Source organism: Balaenoptera acutorostrata, chromosome 11 (genome assembly GCF_949987535.1).
Source record: "Balaenoptera acutorostrata chromosome 11, mBalAcu1.1, whole genome shotgun sequence".
Lineage (NCBI taxonomy): Eukaryota > Metazoa > Chordata > Mammalia > Artiodactyla > Balaenopteridae > Balaenoptera > Balaenoptera acutorostrata.
The window spans coordinates 23,140,764-23,161,277 of record NC_080074.1 but is presented as its reverse complement, the minus strand read 5'-3'; the positions used below and the strand labels follow the sequence as shown (position 1 = coordinate 23,161,277).

The 20,514-nt window shown below is 41.6% G+C and overlaps 1 protein-coding gene across 13 annotated transcripts in view; it reads right to left on the bottom strand.

Moving 5' to 3' along the window:
• The window catches only part of ANKS1B (ankyrin repeat and sterile alpha motif domain containing 1B), a 1,183,808-nt gene that overhangs the window by 145,167 nt on the left and 1,018,127 nt on the right, over positions 1-20,514 (bottom strand). The window contains exon 1 of one of the 13 annotated variants that reach the window (XM_057556583.1): positions 6,691-6,933. The exons of 11 other annotated variants lie outside the window; for them this stretch is intronic. The gene's annotated coding sequence lies outside the window, so the exon portion shown is untranslated. Of the gene's footprint in view, positions 1-6,175; positions 6,372-6,690; positions 6,934-20,514 lie in introns of those variants that run through there. One more of the 13 variants, XM_028166485.2, reaches the window with a different exon arrangement.

Sequence of the window (20,514 nt, the reverse complement as noted above, 5' to 3'; positions counted from 1 at the left end):
TTTAAAAATTATAGTATTTTTATTATGTGCATCACCTGAATTATGTCTTATGATCAGATATCAAAAATCAAAATATCAAAAATAATGTGGTGATTATTTTTCCTTAAAAAAATGCGGAGATATTACTTTGGATGGTGAGAACTGTGAGAATTGTTATTTTCTTTTTTGTATTTTCCTATATTTGTAAAACTTCACAAAAGCTTTTAACAATTTGATATTCCGAATCTTCCCACAGCTCTTCTTTGTTTACTGTCACTACCCTAGCCCAAATCTCTATCAATTCTCACCTGGACTACTATAATAGCCTTCTACGTGGTTCCTCCGCGTCCGTTCTGGCTCTAGTTTTGTCCAGTCTTCCCACGGCAGCCAGTGTATTCTTTCCAAAGGTAAAGCTGTTGCACTTCTGCTTTAAATTCTCCATTTGCTTCATGTTGTTTTTAGAATAAAACCCAAACCCTTTGCCATGACCAGCAAGGCTGACCTGAGTGGGCAACGACCCAGTCACACTGTACTGCTCTCTGTTACCCAAACATACTGTGACTGTCCCCCCCAAGGGCACTTAGGTGAGTGGGTCCCTTTGCCTGAATGCTCCTTCCCCAGATTTCTCTGCATGGCTGGTTCCTCCTCACCATTCTCTATTTGAAGGACACCTTCTTAGGGAGACCTTCTCTGAACAACTTTTTAAAAGTAGCATCATTCCCCTCCAGAACACTCTCAAGCACTTCACCATGTTATACGCCCTTCACAGCACTTACCACTGTCTGAGATCATCTTCTCCATTTATTTATTTACTTGTTTTGTATTAAACTTCCCCCATTAAATATCTGCTCTACAAAACAGAGACCTTGTCTATTCTGTTCATCATTATATCTCCTGCCCTAACAACAGTGCCTTGAAGACAGTAGACATTCCATAAAAATTTCTCAAGTGAATGAACTGAATACACACAGAAACTTTCTCAAAGGGTTGTGTTGGCAAATCTGTCTTTTAAGTCAGTTGTTTAGAATTCAGAATGCAAATTCCTTCAACTAAGCCACAGTATAAACAATAATTAAATATTAGGGTTAGAGCCCACGAATGTCTACTGGACCCATAATGGGCTAAAATTCTGTATATATGCAACAAAAATACTAGAAAATCAACATGATGAATTATCACCGGCATAATATACAATTTAAAAGAAATATTTTAATTTATTTAATATGAACAAATTACAATTATTATTTATCTTTCATATTGGTGGAGACATTTATGGATATTCTGAAGGGGGCTTCAGATTCATTTTCAAGGGCTGCAGGGCTTTCCGGTCCTGATTTTTTATTCATATAACTTTAAAATTTATAGCTTTCAGCTCCTTTGATAACAGACATAACACTGTTACCACCTTGAATACTTATCAGCCATGACTTAGGTCACAGTATCAAAAACGTAAAAGAGGAAATAACAGATTTTCTGGAGGTTTTAGTAGCGAGAAACCTAATGAAAGGGATTAAAGAGATTATGTGATTTGAAAGATACCTGAGCTAAGAGCAGTGAATGAGAGGAGAGAAAAAGTCAGTGATGAGTGGTCAGGAAAAGGGGAAAAAGTTTCTTCTGTTAGCTACTAGGAATTTGCATCTTCCAAGACAGCTTGGTTCCTGTCTGGAATAGTTCTGGGTATGTAAAAGGAGGGCGAGCCAGTATGTAAATAATGTTGAAACTTGGGAGGGACTATTTATTTCTAATTTGAAGCTTTGTACCAAATTTGGTTTGGCATGAGTGTGTACGACTAATCTACCAGTAGGGTGAAAAAAATAGCATCACTCACATCAAGAGTACCAACCAAACCTTGCGAGATATTTAGGACGCAATGCCAGACCTTTCATTCCAGAGAGAAAGCTATACTACTAGAAAACAACTTGAACCAATTATTTTTACACTAAGTCGACAGTTAAGACAGAAAAAAAAAAAAAAACGTATTAAGAGCCAAGAGATGCTGCATATGGTCTGCACATCTTTTCTGAAGAAATGAATCATGGAGATAAAGAGAAGCAGCTTATTTTTACAGTTACATTTTGTATTTCTGGAAAAATAACCACAAAATGGTCATGATTTCTAAACATCAGGAAACGAGACTTTTATGAACATTACACAACACAAAACATACCACCTGTTGCAATTACAACTATGTGCAAGTCACGCTCAAGCCTTAATTGAAACCAAAAACAGACCATAAAACTTACAGTTACAAAAAAATTCTTCTAACTGAAATGTGCTAAAATGACAGGATGCTCAAATAGTCTTAAAATACAATTTTCTCCTGCCAAGTGTCTTAGTTTTCACAGGGTCACAAAACCTAGCCCTGACCAATGTTACAAGAGCTACAGAACTGAGTACCACTTAAACATATGGCCAAGCAGTGCTGAGACTGTGCTGGGGTCGTCCACTGATTTCTGTGTGCTTCAAAGGTGGCTGTCTATAGAGACAGAGGGGCTGGAACGTGGTAAACATGGGTATCTGGACAATCTCAAGGCAGCCATTGATTTTCCAGAGCATGTTCTTGTGGTTAGTCTTGTGAAGTTAGTAATTTCAGTTTAGTTACCTTAATTCCAAACCCCAAAGAGATGTATCCACAAAAGCCATTTATAGAAAAATTCTGTTTTGAGATTCACCTAAAAACACACTATAAAGCATTTAGTAAGAGGGGATCAGAACATGCAGTTTTGCTTCTTCCAGATCAAATCTTGTATTGATCTTCTCTGCATTCCTTCCTATTCCCATATGAGAAAACTACCAGTAAGTCTTTGCTCTGTAAATACCAGAATCGGGAGATACTGCCTAAACATAAAATTTTTAAGGGAATTAATTTTGAATTTTCTTCTAAACAAACTATTCTCACAGTTTTTTTAAAGAAAAAAAAGACTCAGCTTAATCATAGTTTGACTTCTAAAAAAACCGTCTCATGATTTCATGGAGAGAAAGCAAAAATCAGATGAACAAGAATGGTTTTCAGCTCACACTACAATTATAAGAAGGTTAATTTTTACATGAAAATTCCATCTACATAAAAATAGATTTCTGGAACAATGCATTATTGACAGATATGTGGGAAGATAAATGCATTCATGTAAATGTTCTTTCTCAAGCAAATTATTAAATATATTGACAGCATTGCACTTTGAAAACAATCATTTTAAAGAAATCAAATATTAATACAAGAGTAAAGACATCACAGCTAATGTAATCTTTCACTTAAAGAAATATACATGCAACACTTCTTCCAAGGCTTACTGCTATTCACTGCCATTAAATTCCACGGCAAACACTTATGCTTTGTTACTGGCTATTGTCCATGAAAGGAAAAATAAAAGGGTAACCAATAAATAAATCTGGTTTCTGTTCACACTTCTGTTAATTACTGGTGGCTTATGGAAGACCTTGTACTTTGATTACTGGTAGTGGCACTTGTAAATGCTAAATCTGAATTACTGCTATAAATCCAAAATGTATAAAAATCAAACATGCCTATGGTAATACAAATGTTTTACTGATGACCATTAATGACTTTAATCAAGCAGATCTCCTAATTAATTTTGCTAATTGTTCATTCTTCCTGGGACATTAACTGGCTTGACGGATATTAATGTGACATATGTTGACATTAGCATCTGGTTAGAACTAGGGACATCAATAAACTCTACCTGGTGTTTCTACAGACTCCGCCAATGCTATAAACACTGACAATGCCAAAACATTTATTTCAATATAATATTTAGAGAACATGTCTGCCTTCCATTTAGAGAAAGGATAAACCTGCTTCAAAACACATGGTGCTCAAAAATCCTTATTCAATGAATGATGCAATGAGTATGAGTTAATAATAAACTGGTAAACATCTGCCAACATTTAAAAGAGGACAATAACATCACAAATGATTATTGGGAATGCCTTTCCTGAACAATGTCTGCTAATTTTTACTCTATTTAGAATATGTACAGTAACTTTAAACAAATATTACTACTCTAAAGAAAGCCATTCCCTAACATTTCAGACCAATTATACCATACGCAGTAAATTAACAGAAAAGAAATGTATCAGAATTCAGTACATGTATACAAATTTAGTAAAACCTGCAAACTTTTAGATTGATAATAACTGTCCAGTGATTATAATTTTAAACTCCTGACAAATAAATGTACTTATACAAAGTTTTGTTAAAAACTAGTTACCCCCAAATATCTTATTAAATATTGTACCATGCTGTATCTATATTTCAAAAGTATTTTAATGGAGATTTGATCTCCAAGTAGAGGTGAGATACTTTGTTCTCTTTCTCTGGTCCCCCCTTAGGGGAACTGTAACGATACAGAGTCTCTCATTCCTAATACATGGATATATTATCACTCTACTGTCACTGATTAAGAAAAAAAAAATTACTTCTACTAAAAGTGCCAAAGTGCTTCAAGCAAAGTAACTCTAATGCAGTAAAATTAAGTTTTGGCAATTAGCAACCAGAGGAGAAAGTTCCTATCCTTGAGCAAGGAGCACTGACTCTTCACTGCTTTTATCCAACATTATATTTCTCTCCTGCATTCTGAAGTTAAAAAAGTCTTTGTAACGATGTTTTTAAAAATATGTCACAAAGTCGCCCAGGTAGCATGAATCTGTTTTAATTTCATTTGTACCAGTTACTCCTTTCTCCTCCATCTGAGTCCAGCAGGATCACAGCAATCACACCAAGCACTATTCAGGACTGACCGGGTGGAATGACAGAATGGCACACTTGTGAAGTCCTTACAGTGGGACAATGCCAGCACCAGTCATTATAGTCTATTCTGTCACAGAGCCATCGACACCACGGACTCAAATAACCCAGACACCACTGGCATCGCCTTGCCCAAGCTCATCTGCTGAGTACAAAGAACACAGGTTTGGAAGGAACCTCTGGGAGGTTTCCTAATCTCCTTTCCTCTCTCCCTTCCAGCTCCAAACCAGCTCAGAACTGGCTCCAAACTTCAACGTGAATCTACCCTAATGTAAAGACTCCCAGAGAGATTTATAGACTCCTTTGGTAACTTGTGTCAACGTTGAGGAAAGTCTTTACGTTGTACCTAAATTCCTCATGTCGCCTTTCCATGCAAGAGTCCAAGTAGCAAGTATCCTAATCTAGTAAGTGTTTAAGAATCATTAAGGACCCCAAAGCTCACATGCCTCCGATCTACCCATACAACATGTTGGGTGCATATCTGCAGCCTGGGGGCTGAATTTTCAGCCTCCTAAAACTAACATCTCAGTCGCTCAGGGAGGAGAAATGGTAACTGCAGCGAGAACGAGCCTCCCTGGCCAATCTCTGAAAATGTAAAGCCTTCCTGAGCTGCCCATTTGTTTTAGGGGCTCATGTTTGTAGATGGCTGGTTTTCTTGGAGGGAAACAGCAACAACAAAAACCCCAAAACCGCGGCGGTGGCAGCAGCCTTATAAAAACAACATCTTGTTTGCCTTTGGCAAGTTTTAGCCTGGAGTAAAATTACACCCAAGTTGCAGCCACCGAAATTGGGGTTTCAATGGAAATGTTGATCCGACCTTCACGAAAGCAGCAAATTGCAGTCTTTGCTGCTCTAATACAGTTCGCCAAGGCGTAGAGTGGTTAAGTCCAAGCCCACTTTCCCCTCCGATTAATCAATGTATAAAAAAATACGAGGAGAGAGGGCACGCTCAACAGCAACACTTCCAGCGTCTGTTTTTCCTGCTACTCTTGAAAGGTGATTCAAAGCGCACCTGGAAATTACATGGATTGGTGTGGCTTTTTAATACTGAAGACAAATGACCTTTGGAAAATATCTACTCGTGAAAGTCAAACCATTTGGAAAGACATCCGGCAATTTACCGCTTCAAACTCCTTGCAACCCCGAAGATGCGGAAAGGAAAGGGAAAATGCGCCGAACCCGAGAGGGAAAAGCAATAACCAAACCATGTTTTTTGAAGGCTTAAAAAAAAAAAAAAAAAAAAAAGGCCCACGCAGTGGAGACCGCCAGCCTGGCTGCAACAAATGCCCCGGCAACCCTTATCGCACGCAGCCTGTCCGGATTTCCGACCCGGCTTCCCTTTTTTCTCCCGCAGCCGCATCTTGGCAAGCTGGGGCCGTGGACGGCGGGGAAGCCGTGCCCCACGCCGCCCGCAGTCACGCCGCTACTCACCCGAGCCCCTCGGCACTAGCGACGGCAGCGGTCGCGGGCTGGCTGCGAGCCGGGATCCGCGAGGGCTGGCGGGCTCTGGCCCCCGAGGACGCGGACATGTGGCAGGAAGCTCCGCTCCCCTAGCCGTTGCCTCTGAGCATCTTTCTGGGCGCCCCCAGCGAATGCGAGCGGCGAGGCGAGGGCGAGCGCGCCGAGGAACGGGGGGGGGAGAGGCGCCGAGCCTGGCCGCGCCGCGCCGCGCCGCGCCGAGCGCCGGGCTCTCCCGGCGAGCTCCCCGGGCCCGCGCGCGCGCCCCCCGCGGCGCCCCCCACCCCGCCGCGCGCCCTCGCACACGCCCGGCCCCACGCGGCGCGCGCCAGCCCGGGAGGCGGCGACGTCCGCGGCGGCGGCGCGTCCTCCCCGGAGCGCGGTCTTCAGGGCGGCCGGCTGTGCTCTCTATTGTTCTGCGGTTGCCTCCCGGGGGTGGGTGGCCGGGGCGGGTGGGAGGCGTTGGCTTAGTTCCCGGGAGGGCTTACCACTCAGCCGGACCCTAAGTGCGAGAGCGACGCGGGCTCGGGCACGGCGCGCGGGGGCTGCAGGGCGCCTAGCGCCGCGGGCTGCCGGCGCGCGGGGGCTTCCTCCTCCCGCACTAGGTCCCGCTCGGCGCCCGGCGCATCCTGCGTTACTATGGATATCTCGCTCTTCGCCGCCCCCTCCTCGCGCTCCGAGAGGCCGCCGCAGAGGCAGCAGCCAGGGAGCTCCGCAGGCGCCCAGGTGACCAGCGCGGCGGCGGCAGCGGCGGTGGCGGCCGCTGCCGCCGCCGCCGCCGCCGCTGGGCACAGGAGGAGGAAGAGGGGGAGAAGGCAAGTCCTGCTCTGTCCCCGAGGCCACCTCGAGTTTCCTCCCACTAACCAAGCTGCTTCGAGCTCACGGCGCAGGAGAAGCCACAGCATTCCTCAACTTGGGTGACTGGCGGTGGCACCACCCCGAGCCACTAGCGTTCCAGCTGTTCTCAGAGGGCAGTGATCGGCCCCCAGTAGACGTGGAGGGTCGCGGTTAAGCTTCTGAGTAAGATTTTGATACGATTCAAACACCTCTCCCCCCCACCCCCAGTTCCCACGTAAGTTACCGTTGTACTGCTACCAACAGTTGTAGAAACTTACTTGGGCAAAGGTTTCTCTTCAAAATTATGCCAATTAAGTGAAGTATAATACATCTGACCTTAAATGACAAGGCCTTTCTCCCGTATGTATATTTTTAATGCCAATAGTGTTTCCTTGCCATAAATAAATAAAAATGGTATGTGGCTTACAGACTGCTTAATACCATAACATTCGAACAAACGTATCTGGCAACCCACACACTTCAGTTCCTTGTTGTTTCAACGTTCCATCCAAAAGCGTGAGTTGCCCACTTAGTCTGGGATACGAACCACACATTCCCACAGAGGATAACCAACGTTTGAACACAAGGTAACAGCACCCAAACGGTCTGTGAAAAATAGGTTGGACTGAAGAAACTTTACATAAAAGTACTTAAGGAAATGTATGACATGATGAACTCCAAACGGTTCTTATAATCAACCTGTTGTTCCAGGCACATTTTCTTTCTAAACTTTTTGAATACGCATTTATTGCCTTAAAACCAAAGAACAACGATTTTGATCAATTGCAAAACATCAGACACTGAAATAGAAATGTTAATCGATTTTTAAAATAATAGGTAACGTTTACTGAGCACTTATTTGCCAGACATCTGTGAATTATCTCATTTAATTCTCACAGCTCTATGAGGTAGGTTTTATTATTATTCTCGCTTTACAGATGGAAAAAAAGGTTTAGAGAGATGTGCAACTATTAGTTATGGGACAACATCCACTTTCTTAAGCAAGAAACACTAAATGTCCACTGTTTTGTCTACAGTCATGTCATTGTCTGCTTTGGTGAAGTTCAGGGCAACAGTATACTCTGAAGCCACCCTGCTAGCAAAGGATGGGGCTAGGATATAAACTCATGCCTGTCAACCTCCAGAGTGTGAACCCTTAGCCATATGTAAACTGTTTCTCATTTCCATAAGGGGTTCATAAAGCTTTTTGATTTTCTGTCTTACACCTATAGAAAGCGAAACAGGTTGGACATGAGCTGCCTTCTTGACTGGTGTACTCCTTACTGAACATGACCTGCCTTCTTGCCTGGTGTACTCCTTACTGAACATGACCTGCCTTCTTGTCTGGGGCATGTTCGGATGTCTGTTTTCTGATATCAGCAACCTTTTGATGGGTTTGGAAGTCAGGCCATTCAGTTCTATTTCTCACTCTGCAATTGAAACACATGTGACTTGAGGTGGAATAGGTGTTTTCTTAGTTTCCCAATCTTGCAAATAACCGAAGAATGACATTTCCCAATAACCAAAGAATGCTTTCCCAAAGAAAGCATCATTCTCTTCTCTGACTGTTGGTCTTGTTCTCTGGTAACAATATTGGGCTATCAGAGATGTCATTTATTAGCGATGAACTGCAGGCTCTTTAGAAAGGAGTTATGCTATCATTTTTGTATTGTGTCAAATCCTCTGTACTGTAGAATAATTTGGGGCTGTAGGCCATTTTGTGTCTGAAACACCTCTAGAGAATGATGGAAATCTAATTCCCTGTCAGCATTTGTGCTTGACTAATGAAAACTCTTCTTGAGGGAACTGGGAGGGAGCGTTGCTGTCCAGAGCGTCTGTCACTGATGCTCCATTCAGCATAATCAGCTCACATATGAAATACTGTAGTCCTGGAAGTTAACTTCAGCGTGGCAATAATGAAATTTGGTGATGACCTCCAGGTATGCATATTAAAATATAAAGGTCTTTTCAGTATAATCTCCTACTGGTTGGAGTAAAAACATAGCATAATTCACAGAAGAATGACTTTTTACTCTTTGGCCTACTTATAGCTGAAATTTTAGACATTTTTATGTTCTAGAATAGCATAAAGGATGTAAGAGATCGCCTTCTAAAACTCCCTCATATTGTAGAAAAGGAAATTGATACTTAGAATGGTTAATTCACTTGCCCAACGACCTAACCTAACTAGTAGCAGAGCAAAACCACGAATTTTTGCCATTTGTTCAGACACTTACCATGATACTATGGTTCCCCAGGATATTCAGTGTCAGAATTATTTTTTCCTTCAGTTATTTTTTTGCTAAAAATCAGTCAGGTTCCAAGTTATGTTATTTAAAATCCAAATGATATATAATCTTGTGTTCTTTTACTTGGAGGATATCTACTGATTTTTAGTACCCTGGTTATATTAAGTAATACATTGTTTCTTGAAAAATGAGGCAATTTAGAAAAGACTCTTACAGTGCAAATTTCCAAACTCCCTATAGCTCCAATGAAATGTAAAGCATTCATTCCATTACAGGTCATCAGGATTGCAACCCTTGTGACATAAACTGCTTATTTAAGAATAGCAATTTTATATCAGAAAGGACTAACATTTGGAATTCTCCAATTTGCGTTTAAAAAATTATCCAGAAGACCATGTTGAATATTCTAGTCTCAGAAAGTCTAAAGATGGTGGTAGCATTTCAAATAGATACATAAAACACTGATTTGAGTCCTCTGTACAGATTTAGAGGAATAGAATTACAATGATCTATTCATTGGTTTGGAGGTAGTACTATGCAAATAGTTAAGCTCCCAACTTTGGAAACAGGCCAGTGGGTTCAAGTAATGGCTATTCCACTTGGTAGTTTTGTGATCTTGAGTAAGTTACTTAACTTTTCCCAGCTTCACTTTTCCACTTTGCAAAATGAATACGATGATAAAGGAAATGACTTCACAGAGTTGTGGTTAGGAGGAAGTGAGATTAGCCATGTAGGGTGGTCTTTCTGACGTGCCAATTTGGCTAGGTTATAGTCGCCAGTTACTTAACCAAACACTAATCTCGGTGTTGCTGTAAAGGTATTGTGTAGATGTGAGTAACGTCGGTAATCAGTTGACTTTATCTAAGGGAGGTTATCCTAGATAACCAGGTTCAATCAGTTGAAAGGCCTTAAGAACAGAACTGAGGTTTCCCCAAAGAAAAGGAAACTCCATCTGTGAACGGCAGTTTCAGCCCCTGCCAGAGTTTAAGCCTGCCCTTCCTGACAGCCTGCCCTACAGATTTCAGACTTGCCTAGCCAGTCCTCACAATCACATGGGTCAAGTCCTTGCAATAAATCTCCTAGTATATACCTCCCACTGGTTCTGCTTCTCTGATTGAACCCTAACTTATACATGTTGTAAAGAATTAACTATAGTATCTGGCACATAAAATGCACTCCAAAAATGTTAGCTAAAATGTTTTTGTTTAAAAACCTTTATTCAACACCTCTCACATTCACAGCATTGGGATATGCACTCTGATAAAAATGTCTTAGAATTCTGAGATAGAATAGGGATAGATGCCTATTACCTTCAATGTTAGTAATCCCAACCAGGAAGGGATTTAATGTTTGAGTAAAATTTCCAGAAAAACAAGGGAAAAGGCCAACAGGGTTGATTATTCCATCCAGAGCTATGTGGAGGAATCATGCAAATCTAGTATGAGGACGGTTTCTTGGGTTAGGAAGACAATGAACAAAAAGGCAGGCATTCCTTTTTTGAATGACCTATATAGATTTAGCACCTGAAACTACGAAGAAAACTGATCTTCAATCATGGGATTCCATGATGTAATAGATTCATCTCTGACTGCTGGTCTTAAGCCAACTAGAATTATATCCTTAACAGAACTGCTCTGAGATTCTTGGAGGAAGAAATATTCTTATATTTAAGAATATTAAAGCAAAAGATCTTTCTTGTCTCAATGTTAGCTTACCTTAGTATTCTACATTATTATATTTTACAGGTTTTAGTTTGTTTTGAGCATTTTTTAATTTTATTTTTTTATTGAAGTATAGTGATGTACAATATTATGTAAGTTACAGGTGTACAATATAGTGGTTCACAATTTTTAAAGGTTATACTCCATTTATAGCTATTATAATATATTGGCTATATTCCCCAGATTGTACAATATATCCTTGTAGCTTATTTTATACCTGATAGTTTGTACCTCTTAATTCCTTACCCCTATATTGTTTTGAGCGTTTTTAAGCAAAGGAAAAATACCTTAAAAATACCATGAAAAAAGCAGGCATGGTACAAACCTACTTAAATAGAAGCTGCCTCTATCCTTCAGAGTTATGATGCCAAGTGTACAAAACTTAAAGCTGGAAATACCTCAGATCAGTAAACAAAGTCCAGGAAGGCTGTCTCAGATATAAATAGGATTAAAAGGTGATGAAGAGGTGAGAGAGACTGAGAAGCTTTTGACTTTTTACTAAAGCTCCGGTAACTTAGACTCAATCTTACCAATGAACATGTTTTAAATTGTGTATTTGTGTGTGTATTTGCTAGACAGAGCTGTCCTGTGATCCTTTATACCATATTAGTGATTTTTTAAAAATGGTAGTGATATAAAAATACTTCTCATTATGCCAAGATTTACTGAATGCCTATGATCTCAAACACTGAGCTGGGTTCTCAGGGATAGGAAGATAAAGTAGAGATGAACTCTAATTTTGTGGAACTCTTTCTCTGGGTAACTCCTTTTGGAAATCCTTATGGATTTCAACTAACATGTAACTTACCCCAGGAAAATTTGAATACATCCCTTGTCCTGCACTGGCCTAGACAAAATTCTTTTTTTTCTCATAGTAACTTTGCTTCTTCTAATATAGCATTTATCAGGTTTTTTTTTTTTTGGTAATTATTTGTTTAGTTATGGATATCCTCATAAGACTGCATGTGGTCAAGGACCTTGCTTATGCGATAATTTATGTTCAGCTCTTGACCCCAGATAGGAATTACGTTGAGTATTTATTGAACACTTGAAAGAAAGCTTGAGACATTGAATTTTAGTTGCTTTCCAAATAGACACATGCAGAAAGCAGACAGAATATAAATCTGGAGCTGAGGAGAGAGGTGAGGGCAAGAAATATGATTTGCTATCAGCTAATTCCTGGTAGTTGGAGGGCCTGGGAGTGGAACTGCCATCAACTAGAACCACGTGTATAATTACGAAAGAGAAGGTTTGAGGTCAGAACTCTGGACAGCGCCCACATTTTCCATTTTACACCGTGTGATGATACATGGCCCGCTGGCTAGGATAGAAAAGTTTCAGAAAACCTCACTCCCAAATAAATCGTTTTAACTGCATGAACAAGTTTCTAACAGAAAGATATTTCAGAACTAAGCTATTGTAGAGATAGGAGCACTATGAATATGGCTTTATAATCATGATATTGTGGAGTTTTACCTTCTAATATGTGGAAAGTGGGACTAAATTTTGTAAAAAAAAAAAAAATTGGTATGTGTAGATAGAGGGCATGGCACGTGTGTCAGAGGGAAAGAGTCTGTGTAACGGCAAAGCGACAAAATCAAGGAGTTCTACAAGAGGTAAGTGTTAGGGAAGGCTCTGAGTAGTGTTTGGGCATGTGTAGCTGTTGGCAGTGTGTGTCCACTGCAGAAGCAATGTGGCTCTCCCTTATACTCAGCGCTTGCTTGTCATTAATGAGGCACGTAAGGCATAGGCCGACTTCCAATGCTCATAGATTTTATTATTTCTATTGCATGATCATACTTTTGCTGTGGAAAAATTCATTTGGATAGTAAATTTAAAACAATTTATAGACTACCTATTAACCATGGGCATATTTACAGGTCTAACTACCAAGCTAACCCAGAGCAGAAGAGACTTCTACACTTTTTCCTGAAGGCAAGCAGGCTTGGAATCCAGGGGGAATGAATGTAAACACTGAAGCCCATCTGCCAGGAATGTTCTGCCCCAGTCTTCTGAATTAGACCTAGGGACTCCTTCTGGATGCTAACTACTTTCAAGGCCTGAGCTAAGACATTCGCTTGCAGACTTTGCTTACAAGCAGCCCCTGAGTATCAGTCTCAGCCGCACAGCACAGGTGTTAAGTACCTCATCCTTCTAACACCTTTAGACAACCAAACAGCTGTGTACAACGCTGGCAGCAACTTTCAAAGTTAGCTATGAGAAGACAATGCTCCAGTAATCTGATCTGGATGTCTTTTTCACTAAGTGGCTGTACACTCCAGCTTTCCCAGGACAGCTCCCTTTAAATGAGTCAGACCATGAGATCTGATTTTTTGTTCAGAAAAATATGGTTTACAGCATAGTGGAGACTTGTAATTGGAGACCTTAAGGAGGTAGTATAATGTACAGAAGAAGGCTGTGGGCTCCGACCTGAGTTCAAGTCTGGCTCTATAATTTACTAGTTGTAGGCTCTAAGCAAGTTGCTAACCTTGGTGCACCTCAGTTCCTGCATCTGTAAAATAGGGATAATTGTTCTTTAAGGATGTCGTTTAAGGATTAAATGTGTGCACCCATGTAAAAAAATCTACCATAATACCTGGAGCACAATAATTATTTAACCAAAGAATTAAATTCACTCTAGAATTAGTTCATAAGCCTTCAGAATCAAGAGGCTACTCCAACTTATCAATTGAACTAAATAACAAAGCTCATTCCTATAGCACCTTTTGGTGTGCTTATCAGCTGCGTAGGTGAAGAAGCGCCCACGCACCTGAGAGTGGAGAGTGACTTTTTGTACAGTAGACTCATAATAAAGTTTTTTCCCCCCACAGGATTTTGTGGAGGACAAGACAGCCTATTATTTGGTGATTAGGTATGTCATTATGCTAATTCTGTAGTAATGTACCTTAGGAGTACTGAAATATACTAGAGGGACAAAGGGAGAAAGAATTACATAATACATATTAAAATCATTATTTTAATACTAGTTTATTTAAAGATTAATTATACCATTATATGGATTATATTAATATTAATATAACAATTATATTAATATTAATTATATTAAAATAATAATTTTGGGTTGGAATAACTGAATCTTAGGATAGGAAGGTACGGTTGATATTCACTGTTTTTTCCTGCTTAATACCCAGTCCCTCTACTTTTGTTACCAATAGTCTGATTTTTCACTGGGGACCCACCTCTCCAGCCCTGAGCCATGAAGTTCTAGAAAGCCCTAGAAGATCTGACCATGGAGAGGACCCGTGATCCACTGGCCTAACAAAGGGTTCCATCACTCAGCCACAGTAGTTCGTTCAGGGAGGGTCAGGACCAGGACTCTATAGGAAACACTGGGAAAGAGGGGAACTCTTTTCACTGACGTTTCTGAGCCGATGACACTGGCATTGCTAGGGTGCTGAACTTAATGCCTGGAGCTGCCAATGTCCATCCTGCGGGGAGGGTCTGCCCGAGGGTGCAGCCACTGCAGAGGGAGCAGAGTGGAAGTATGGAGTGAGAGACTGAAGAACTCCAGTGAAAGCATTCAAGGCTCTGGATCCAGTCCTGCCTGAAACCTCTGGACTTCGTCTCTTTCGTGAGCCAATAAATTCCTTATTTTGAGTTGGGTTTCTGGCACTTGTAATTGAAAGTGTCCTGACTTACTTGGAAGGGAACTTAAACACAGTTTATCTCAACTTCCCATCTGATGTCTGACTCTCCTCTATAACTTCTAGTGAAAGAGTTACTCAAACAAGACTTGGACTCTTCCAGTGACAGGTAGCTCATTATCAACTGAAGAAGCCTATCCCACTGTTGGGGCTTTTACTCCTACAAAAGTCTTCTTAAACTAAGGGAGAACTTCTTTTCTGAAACTTTTGTATAGTTACCATTTATTTTGTACCTACTGGGGGGCAGGGGCCTTGTGCTATGTTATGCTAACAAATGTAAAATTTATTATCTCATTTAATTCTCAAAATAATCTGATATAAAAATGATTTTGGAAGCCACTTCAGAAATTCAGGTGAGAAATGATACGGGGCTGAGGTAAGGGCTGGGGGAGGGGGTGGGGATAAAGTGGACAGGGATGGATCTGGAGATACAAAGATGTAGTATCTCAGTGACCTGGTGGCTGAATGGTGGGTGAGGGCAAGAGAGAAGGTGGAGTCCAGGATGACCTCTGGATATTAGACATATGGCAAAAAAACAGGGAAGGAACAAGTTTGTGTGGGGAAAGATGAGGGTTCTGCTAGTTACCTAAAGAGGTACTGTAAACCAGTGGGGTCAATACTTCCAAGGGCATGGGACAGCTCTATAAATTTTAAAAAATTTTAACTGAATCTGAATCAGTGTTAATTAAGAAATCATCAAGAACAATTTTTGCATGGACTTTTGTCACATGGGTGCAGGTCAGAATAACATGTTTATGTTCAACACTCAAGATCAGGTTCTCCCTTCTCTCTTCCTGCCAGCACCTTGGGAGGCAGAGGAGAGGGGCCAGAGAACTCAGCATGAGGCTGCAGCAGAGTTTGCCTGAGCCACGGGGGAGTGGAGCCTGACTTTGAGGTTCTGGAGCTAAAGAGAAGTGCATACCTGTGGAAGATGTTTCTGGGACTAGGAAAGAGACAGGAAGGGAAGAAACATATTTCTTATGTACCTACTATGTACTAGGACTTTATATGCATTACCTCAACAACCCTGGAGGGTTGTTACTATGATTCTATTACCATCTTTTTTCCGGATGAAGAAATTATGGAGGCTCTGAGAGGTTAAGTAATTTTTCCAAGATCTAACAGCATTGGAATTAAATCTGGGGTGTATGGCTCTGAGACCCATGGTTTCTTCTCTATGCCATGCTGTCTCCTTAAAAAATGATCAGTTATAAGATATTTTCTAGCTGAAAAAATATATTCACATGCTATCTCAAGTAATCCTCTAAACAGCAACCCAGAGGTTGGTACGGCTAATACTGTTCCTGTTTCATAGATAATGAAACTGAGTCCCTGAGAGGTTCATCGACTTGCTCAAGGGCACACAGCTAGTAAGCAGCAGAACCATGGCTGGAATTCAAAATTCCTAACTCCAAGCCTCATGTATTTTCCCATGACCCTGCAGCTACTGCATTAGGCAAGATGCTATGAAGGGGGCCATGTCAGAACAGTGACTGATACCAGCTTTGCTCTGAAACATCCCCTCACTTGCAGAGCAGTGCCCAGCCTAACACTTGGTGGTGGCGCTGCTGTCACCCTCCCTGGCTCTGAAGGAAAGACCCCAGCATAAAAGGAACGTAAGCTCCCAGGAGTTTCTGACCAGGTGTGGGTGGGGGTGAGGAGAGGCAGAAAGCCCCTCGTGGAACTTGTGCCCACCCCTGTCTGATGAACACTTAAGTGGGGTCTGTAGTGCCGAACTGTGAAAATCCATTTAAGCTGCTAGGTCTGTACACGGTCTGCACTGAGGGGAGGGTGAGCCCTCGTACCCCTAGGGCAGAAATGATTCTCTGGGTGGAAATAACGTGGGAAGCCATGTTAACTCTTTCAGGCCATTAGGCTATCATTTAGTAAATTACAACTTTGCACTAAATGGGTCCCTAGTGGCTATGGAGGGTGAGAATGTTCTAATTTGCATTTTTTCCCCCTTTCTCTCAGCTGCTTTTTCTAATTATGATGTAGACCAAGAAGTTGTTTAATAACTGATTTATTCCAAATCACTGGATGCTCCCATAAATATAAATAATGCTCTTGCAGATCTGCTCTATTGAAATGTGTGAAATCAGATCTATGCCTAACATGGTGTAGAGGGGTGCTGAAGCCCAGCCGGGCCTACAGGACTGAGGAGCGACTCAAGGCACTGGGACATCCCAGCTTTTCAAGTTCTGAGTTAATAGAAGGTATGGGACAGAGAGCCCCTTGTTCCTGGAGGTTGGGGAGGTGGGCAGCGGGGAGCAGATGCTGTGGGAAGCTCTAGGGCGGGAGTTCCTTTTTCTGCTTAGAAGGGAGAATCCACAATTCTGATCTGAGGAGGAGTCCAGATCTCCTCCTTGGCCTATCTATTACAAGGGAGATCTGTGAGGAGGGCAAGGACGCTCCCTGAAAACTCCGGTTTCACCCTGTCACTCAGAATGCGTGACCACGGTCACTTGAAATATCTGGGAACATATTTCTTCCCTGGGGGAAGAACAAATATCTCAGAGGTCTCCTTTGTTCTTACAAATCTGGGGCTACTAAGTAAAAGCCAACAGAGTTGCTAGGGCCTAATATTATTTCCTACTGGTGATTACAGCAATAATGCTTTACATTTATACAGCATTTAAAGTTTTTGAAGCACTTGCATATCCACTGTGATCAGGGCTGGCTTCACGGGCATGTGATTAGTGCTGTCCCATAGGGCCTAGTTCTCAGAAGAGCCCAGAGTTTGGTTTAATGCTCTGCAGTCTTGCAATTCTGAATAATTTTAACTTCAAATCGGTGTTTGTAAATGAAGTCTGATGGGACTATGGAGCATGTGCTGGGGCTTAGAACCTCAGTGCACATGTGATACTGCCTTCCTAGGGTGAGTTTTTAGCTGTCTGCTCCCTACCTCCTGCTGCCCAGGGCCCTGCCCAGGTACCCCTGGCCCCTCCCTGGATCACCCCACAAATGCTGCTGCCCTTTGCCTGGGGTAGCAATCAGGTGGCATTGAGAAGGGCGGGGCAGGGGCTGGCTTTCATTCTGCCCTTACTCTCCTTCCTCCCCTGGTGCTGGTGGGTGGTCTTGGTGTGGAGGGCCATCCACCCCGTGGCTTCTTGGGGTAAGCAAGCCGACGGCCATCGCTGCCCCAAGCAGCAGCTCATAGTGTGTTTGCTGGGCAACATGGTGAATGACTCAGCAGAGGCCTCTCACTTCCTCCAACCCAAAGACCAAGCACATCCTGGCCTCGAGATAGTTATCCCTTGGCGGGGCAGGGGAGGGAGTCTCTCATCTGCCATAGGTTGGGGTGATGGGTCTGTGGGAAGGGGAAATCGACTTCCCCACCCCTGGCCAGGCCCCACATTTTGGATCCTGCAAACTATGTAGCTGGCCCTGTCACTGACATTCATTATGCTAGCGATGGACGCTAGACAGGACAAGGATGTTGCTACTATTACGACTTCTGCTGTTACTGCTGCTGCTTGTGGATGCACCATTACCATCTCTGTGACTTGCACTGGGGCAAGCACTGAATTATATGTCATCCTATTTCATCTTCACAACAAATGTACAAGGTAGGGCTTATACACTGGGGTAGTTCCCTAACTTCTCTGAGTTTTGGTTTCCTCATCTATAAAACAGGTACAAAAATACCACCTTACAAGGATACTGTGAGAATTAAATAAGATGGTGTGTGTATAGAGAGATGGAGAAAACTTCCTTCACCTGTGTTACTTTATCAGTGTATTTGTTTGGAAGAAATACTTTGATGAGCTGTCTGGGGAGAAGGGTGAGACCCCTGTGGGCATACTCAAGTAACTCAGGAGGGCTGCTTAACTTCTGGGCTTATGACAAGGAGAGGGGTCTGCATGGTCCTTGGAGGATGGTGATAAAGAAAGAGGACTCACTGAGGGCAAAGTCTTTGTGCAGGAAGAGGACGCTACTGACAATATGGCCCTTAGAGAACAGAAGTGTTGAATGGGACTTTAAACAAATTTGTTTGTGTTGGGTGTATGCTGTAAACCTCTCCACTTTCCCATCTTCATGAAATCTTCGGTAAAGACTAACTGACTAATGCTTTTGAGTGTGATTAGATTAATGGGGGCCTCAAAGAGGTATTGAGATTCGCATCCTTGTTGGCACAAAGGAGAATGGACAGAAAGTAGACATGCAGATGCATGTGCAAGAAGATGAGTGTAGAGCTGATGCTGGGTTATAACATTATTCTTTGTTTCCTCTGAGTTGTCTCACTTTTTGTTCATGTGTTTTTGTGGGGTATAACAGCAGCTATGGATATTCTGTTTTGTTTAAATCTTTCCATAAGCCCCACTACCAGGCTCTGCACACAGTGAACACTCAAATGTTGAGGGCTGATCAATGTGAGTAGTAACCATCAAGGGAAGGAAGCTAATATGATTTGGTTTAATCATTTCAATGACCTATTGATGTAGAAAATTAGGCTCTCCAGTTTACAGATGAGGTATCTGAGGCTCAGAGAGGCTAAGAACCTTGCCTGAGATCACACAGCTGCTAAGTGGTGAAGCAGAGATACAAATCCATGCCCAATACTTGATGCCTCCCTGGTCAATGAAACTTCAGCAGAAGAGATAGAGTTTCAGTATCATATAAAGCAATATGTAAAATAAACACATATGTATATTAAAAAACCCCCACTGAAATCAGAAGAATAAGAAAAATTGACTTTAAAAAACTTCCTAGGGAATAAAAAGAAGAAAAGGGGAGGCAGAACAAGAATATATGAAAAAACATAGCATAACTTAGTTATCTCTTAGATAATTGTAGGATTGTTACTGGTACTAGTCATTGTACTATAATGACACCAAAAAGGAAAACTGTGCCAGGTAGATGCAACCTTTTGTGCAAGAAAAGGCTGCCTCAAATGTGTCTGAAAGCATGGCTCTTCCTTCAGCTAAGTCAAGTCCAAAGGAGCACATGAATAATTGGCTACAGCTACCCTTTAATCAAGTGCCAGCTCTCTTTGCTCAGGTTGATACATCTCCAAACCTCAGGGAGTCAGGAATCAGCTGCCAGCAGCCAATGGGCTTCTGAGCGTTGAAAACCAGACCAGGTGCTGATCCATCAAGCTAATTAGCAGCCTGTGGGCCACAGTTAGCTGGGAAAGTAGGTTTTTTTTTTAACTCTTTTCCTGACAGACTCTGTATCTACCTATCTGTCCTTTTTGAACAAGGTTCCATCAGCAAAACAACAAAGGAAAAAGAACTTAGAATTCAAAAGGAAGGGGTCTGAAAGGAAATATGGGCTTGCTTTAAATAAGACAAGAGAGACTATTATAGAAAGGAAGTGAACTTTCACACACGCGCACACACACAGTGTATATATAGTGACTTTTCCCATTCTATATATCTCCATTTTACTTAGCATAACACCATCATCACAGAATGGACATTCAATAAATGTTTGCTATTGTTAATAATGATATTTTAGACACAAATAATAAACAAAAGGAGGAAACGGGACAGAATAACCAAGGAGCAAGAGATATAACTTGTAGGCACCTGAAATACATTTAATCATCAAGTTCCCCAAAAAGCAGAAGAAAAAGAATTAATTTCAATGGGAAATAAACAGAATATGTTGAAAGCTCAGAAAAATGGAAAACAATCTAATTAGGATAAGAAGAGATGGGATACATCAGAAATAGTGTCACTGCAAATTACCAGATTTATAAAGTAATGTATAAATCAGCAGGGGATTTTAATAAATTTGGAGAAACTTGTAAATAGTGCATTTAAAATTAGTTTTACTGTGGTGATCAAACAGTAAAATAGAATCAACCATCAATGAAGCCAAAAGTTTTCCAAATG